Source organism: Capsicum annuum, chromosome 3 (genome assembly GCF_002878395.1).
Source record: "Capsicum annuum cultivar UCD-10X-F1 chromosome 3, UCD10Xv1.1, whole genome shotgun sequence".
NCBI lineage: Eukaryota > Viridiplantae > Streptophyta > Magnoliopsida > Solanales > Solanaceae > Capsicum > Capsicum annuum.
This window is the reverse complement of record NC_061113.1, coordinates 255,093,230-255,099,580: the sequence shown is the minus strand read 5'-3', so window position 1 is coordinate 255,099,580 and position 6,351 is coordinate 255,093,230. Positions and strand designations below refer to the sequence as shown.

The window sequence follows — 6,351 nt, the reverse complement described above, 5'->3', positions numbered from 1 at the left end:
GTGTGCTTCTATGCTCAATTGATTTGGACATAACTTGAGATTTACTGGATGGATTTGAGTGAAGTTTTTTTCATCGTTCAAAAATTTTCCTAAGCTTACAGTTAGTGTTTATTTTGATAATTTGGTTGAGAATTATGGAAGATAATTCGTTTTGAATAGCAAGGGGTCATTTCAATGATTTTGTTGGAGTGTTTTGTGGTATTTGCTCATTTTAGGAAAAACATTTATGTAAAACACCATTTTTTTTGTACAATTTGATAATAGACAAATAGAGGAATCTGTAGAAACAAGAATTACAAAAATCCAACTAGATTTGACCATTGAGTCATTGGTTCAAAGGTCATTGAGGATGAACACACCAAAAAAGTATTTGTAGTCTTTCTAGTTTTAAGCATAGAGCAAATGTGTGTGTTTTATTAACAAATCCCATTTGCTTTTAAGATGTTTATCCATTCATATGCTTACTTAATGATTGCATATAGTATAATTGAATCAAAATCACAATATGTGAGTTAATATGTGATTTATAAGAATGACAATATAAAATTGTATCATAGTTTTATATGCTACAAATTTCATTGCTCTATTATTATCTTGAGAGGTCATATTTGATTAGTACATGAGTTTCTGATAAAAAATTATAATCCAGTGTTGTAACAAAGCAAAAAATTATGTCAATACCATGTAGATAATTCCTCTTTTACTTGGTAAATTCATTATTATTTTTTGTCAATATAGCAAGCATCCATTCAAATCAATTAACATAAAAATATTACTCTTGTGTTGTATCATATTATGATATAGATTCTGGCGCTCAGCATCGACTCACAATTAGTATGATCTAATACCTTTCAGTAATAGGTTAGTGGTGAGTCCTTACTATTTGGACTAGCTTTTAGTATTGTTTATTTTAATACAACTTTTCAGTTTCAAATAGCTTAGAGTTAACTAGGGGCTTGTCTTAATAACTTATTTTTAGTAGAGGCGTTCATACGTATAATAGACTTTTCAGCTTGTGGTTTATTTTTTAGACTTAAATTTTTTCAGCCTAACTCAAACATTAATTTTTAAATCAGTTATCTTCCATATTCAATATTTCACATCCTTTCAGTGTGCCATGCTATGCCATGGATGGGCTTGACATCATTTATGGTTCTAAGCACTGTGTTATTACTAAGGCATCACTTATGGTTCTAATTCACCACAATTAAACACAACACATATTTTGGTTCAAAACAATCCCATATTGAGATTTTATTAACTCAACTTACTAGGGGGACACTCTAACAAGGTACTTAGGCCATATCCACTCTACAATAACTAGGAGGATCATTACAATATATTACTAGGGTGGAGACTGATCTTGGGCGTATTTATATGTCCAAACACTGCTATCTACCCATAGTTGGACTTATTTTGAGAACAAAAATTGTGTTAAATATATTTCAATTGAGCTAAATTTTGTTTCATGGCTAACAAATGTGATTAGTGATACGGGGTAAATTTTCAAGGGATTCGGACTAAAATTGGACACATATTATGAATCAATTATTTATTGATAGTGTGGAATTAATCATATTAATGTGAAAGACCACTTTTTATCGAGTCTAAGAACATGTGTAGATGAACGAGAGCAAGAATAAAATGAACCAGCTGAAATAGAGTGATTTATGAGATTTAATCAAACATTTAGGGTGAAATTCCTATGACGCGATGTGAAGTCGACGCGTTGAGTCAGCCCGTAAATCCTGTGCCTTAGACAAAATTTCAAAAGGAAATTTCAGAACATCGATGCGAAGTCGATGCGTCGCGTCAATCAGTGAGTTTGGTGACTTAGTCAAAATTTTAGATGACAATTCCAGTGACGAGACGCGATGTCGACGCATCACGTCATGTGTTGTGAATTGAGACTTAGTCAGATTTTTGAAGTGAAGTTCCAGTGCATCAATGCGACGTCAACGCGGTCTGATGGCCTTATCGACGCGATTCGTAATGGTCGCATCAGGAGTCCAGATCTGGTAAAATTTTTCCAAGTATAAAAGAAACACATGAGCACAATTCCAAACACTTTTTGCAAGCATAGCAATGACAAAAAGACATAAGATTCTCTCTTTTAGGGTTCTTATTATTTTTTTTGAACTTCTTTACTTCAAGATTAATTTTGGGTATGATTAATTACTTATTTTTATGTTGAATTCAAATATAAGTGGCTAAATACCTTTGTTCTGGGGTTGAGGCCAAGAACATGATTACTCTTCGATATTCTTTATCGCAGTTTCTTTTTGGATTATCATCTGGGTTGTTTTTAATTTCTTTAGCTTACTATTTTGATAAGTGGCCACCATTAGAATACATCTATATTTCTATGTGAATCTGGGAGAAGAATCATCGGATAGAACAAAGAAATTAAGGAGTAAGGTTGTTTTTCTTTTATTAAATAAGGGGTTTGAATTAACATCTAGGATAGGGATATACCTAGAAGTCTTGTTTGGTTTAATTACAAGAAGACAACTTTAAGAATCTAGAAGAATTTTTGCATCTCTGTAGGAGTTGTAGTTGCAATATTCAATAGATACAAGATTTGAGGTTGGGAGACCACAATCATGGTATAAACCCTGCAAATCAACAGCCCGATAACCAATTAGACTGTAATAAGAATAGAGATTTGTATGATTGTTTCAAATGACTTGACCCTGGAATTCTCATTATTACTGTTTACAATCGTGCTTGCTTTGCGATTGTCATAAATTGCTATTTATTATTTATTAATTTATATTTTTATTCTTAAATTCCAAATCATCTTGATACTTTGCAACACTTAATACCTAATTGTCTAAATTTCTAGTTGTTTAATCCTCGTGGGAATGATATCCGATTGTCTAAGTCACTATATTACTTGTACAATCACGTGCACTTACATATGCGCTTGAGTCGCAACAAGTTTTGGCGTTGTTGCCGAGGGCTATTATAATTAGTAAATTTCTAAATTTTTTATTTTTGATAATAACTTTAAGTGTTAACAACTTGATCTTAGTGACTAAATTTTTGTAGGATTAGCTGATTATAGGACTAGCGAGAGATAAATAGTTGGTAGAGCCTTTTGCAGAACCAGAACCAATATTTCAACAAAGGCAAAGAGCTCAATATCCTAATCAACAGGTTCAAATGGCTCATCAAGTTGATCCAAATAACCCTATCGATCTAAATGCCAGAAATATCCCTGCTCTGATTATCCCAGTTGTTCCTGCTCTACTAGAATTGTTCATGAGGTGGCAATCCCACTCACGGATCATGTGACCAATAGTATTCGTAAAACCGAGCCAGTTGGTCAATTTGAATTGAAGCAGACTATGGTACAATTGTTGAATTCAGCAGGGCAATTCTCTGGCCTTTCACATGAAGAGCCACGGTAGCACATACATATCTTCCTGGAAATAAGTAATACTTATATTCCCAAAGAGGTGAATTCTAATTATGTCAGATAGACACTCTTCTTTTTTTCTCTAATCGGGGAAGCAAAGAGGTAGTTACATGCTGAACCACCACTCTCCATCACTTTATGGAAAGATATAGCTCGAAAGTTCCTTATTCGATTCTTTCCATCAGGGAAGACTGCATGTTTGAGAAGTGAGATTTTGAGTTTCAGATAGAAAAAAGGAGAGAATCTCTACTAAGCTTGGGAGATATTTAAGGGTATGCTTAGAAATTACCCGCACCATCATCAATCTAATGATATTCTTGTTCATACTTTCATTGAGGGGATGGAGCCAAATACGAAGATTCTCTTGGATTTAGTTGTAGGTGGACAAGCTCTTGATAAGACTTATGATGAATTGTACACAAATCTAAATAGGATTTAATAAGGAAATCCTAATTGGCATGCTGATTCGAGGAGTGCTCCTAAGAAGGTTGTAGGGGTATTAGAGGTAGACTAGTTTGCTGCATTTCAAGCACAGATTGTAGTAATACAAAATCATAAGATTATGCAGCTTAATAACATTAAGTTGGGGATTCCACAAGCAGCAGCTACAACTAATGTAGTCCAACATGCAAATTCCTGGTATGAGCTTTGTGAAAGTAGTGAGCATGCAGCAGACGCTTGTACGACTAATCCAGATTCTGTCAACTATGTAGGGAATGAAAATCATCAGGGACAATAGAATTTTGGTAATGCATATAATCCCAACTAGAGAAACCATCCTAATTTCTCATGGGGTGGAAATCAGGCACAAAACACTAATTATTATAAGGGGCCAGTGCAATAAAATCAACAACAGGTTCAAAATAATCAGGCTACTGCTCAAGCTAGTAATATGGAAGAGATGATGAAGCAAATTTTAGCTTAACAAGTACAGTTCGTAAAGAAGTGAAGACTCAATAAGCATAGTTTGCAGTAGAGTTGAAGAGTCAATAGTTGTTTATGAAAAATTTGGAATTGCAACTCAGTCAGATTATAGGAGCACAGAATACAAGACCATAAAGAGCTTTACCTAGCGATATAGAGGCAAACCTAAAATAGGTAAATGCAGTGACAACAAGGAGTGGATTGTAGTTGGAGGAGGCAGTATCTGAGCAGGTTAGTCCTACAACTACTGATGATGATCCTAAGGTAAATAAAGAGAAAGAGGTAGAATAAAAAGTTGCATGTGATCAAACTTATAAGGAAAAGAAGACTCTACCTCTACCATTCCCTCAAAGACAAAAGAAGTATCAAAAGGGGCCAGTTACAAAAAAATTTTGGATCTTCTAAAGCAGATTCAAGTAAATCTTTCTCTTGTTGATATTCTACAGAGTGTTTCAAAATATGCAAAATACCTAAAGGATATTATGGTGAACAAGAACCGGTTGATCGAATATGTCACAACTGTACTTACTAAGGAGTGCACATCTAAGATTTAAAATAAACTACCCATAAAGCTAAAGGATCCAGGTAGTTTCACTTTGCAGATCACTATAGAGCAGACCATCAGTGCTCGTGGATTGTGCGACTTGGGGGCTAGCATAAATCTTATGCCTACATCTCGGTACCAAAAGATGGGTCTTGGGAAACCCAAACCTACTACTATTATTTTGTAGTTCATAGATAGGTCCCTTGCTAGTTCTGATGGTATTATCGAAGATATCTTGGTGCAAGTGGGATCCTTAATATTTTTGGTGGACTTTGTAATTCTTGTCTTTGAAGCTGATCCTATTGTTCCATTTATTTTGGGATGGCCTTTCCTAGCAACAGGACAATCATTAATTGATGTAGTAGCAGAGAAGATGACAATGAGAGCTCATGATAAAGTGGAAGTTTTTGATGTGTATAAGGTGCTAAAATTGCTAGCTATATATGAGGAGTTGTCTGCTATATCTATTATAGATCTTAAGTCTACTCAGAGGCTATTATTGTTATATGATCTATTAGAGCGAGCTTTGGTGGGTCGTGATATTTATGGAGATGTGGAGGCATCGACAGTAATTCAATTCATGAATTCGGCGATCATGGAAACAAGAAAATTACCTTTTGAGCCATTGAATAAGCCAATTGGTCCATCCCTAAAAGCTTCAATTGATGAAGCTCCAAAATTGGAGCTTAAGGTTCTTCCTCCCCACTTGAAATATGTTTACCTTGGTGACAATGATACCTTGCCTATTATTTTTTTTGTAGGATTATCTGATATGCAGGTTAAAGAAGCAATGACAGTGTTGAAAAGGAGAAAGAAGGCGATCAGGTGGCAGATATCTGACATTACAGAGATCAATCCAGTTTTTTGCATGCACAAGATACATATGGAAGAAGGTTCCAAACCAAGGGTGCAGCAACAATCTAGGTTAAATCCAGTGATGAAAGACGTGGTACAAAATAGGTAATTAAGTTGCTTGATAATGGGATCCAATTTCAGACAACAAGTGGGTAAGCCCAATACATTATGTCCCAAAGAAAGGTGTTATGACCGTGGTTACTAATGAAGCAAATGAGCTAATTCTCACTCGCATGGTGACTGGATGGAGAATCTGTATTGACTACCAGATACTAAATGAAGCCACAAGAAATGACCACTATCCCATCCCTTTCATTGATCAGATATTGGATAAGTTGGTAGGGAAGGAGTATTACTATTTTATTGATGGTTACCTAGGTTATAATCAAATCTCCATTGATCTCGAGGACCAAGATAACACGATTTTTACTTGCCCATATGGTACATATGCGTTCAGACGCATTGCTGTTTGGCCTCTGCAATACAACTGCAATATTTTAGAGATATATGATGGCAATATTTTATGACATGGTTGAAGAATTTGTCAAGGTATTTATGGATGACTTCTCTGTTTAAGGTGTTCTTTTTATAAATGCTTGCAAAATCT

The 6,351-nt window shown here is 34.8% G+C and overlaps 1 non-coding gene across 1 annotated transcript; it reads right to left on the bottom strand.

The window, feature by feature from the left end:
* Positions 1-3,617: 3,617 nt before the first annotated feature.
* LOC124897519 lies at positions 3,618-3,724 on the bottom strand. Its single transcript, XR_007054231.1, has one exon. It is a non-coding gene; the product is annotated as a small nucleolar RNA R71 (small nucleolar RNA).
* Positions 3,725-6,351: the final 2,627 nt, after the last annotated feature.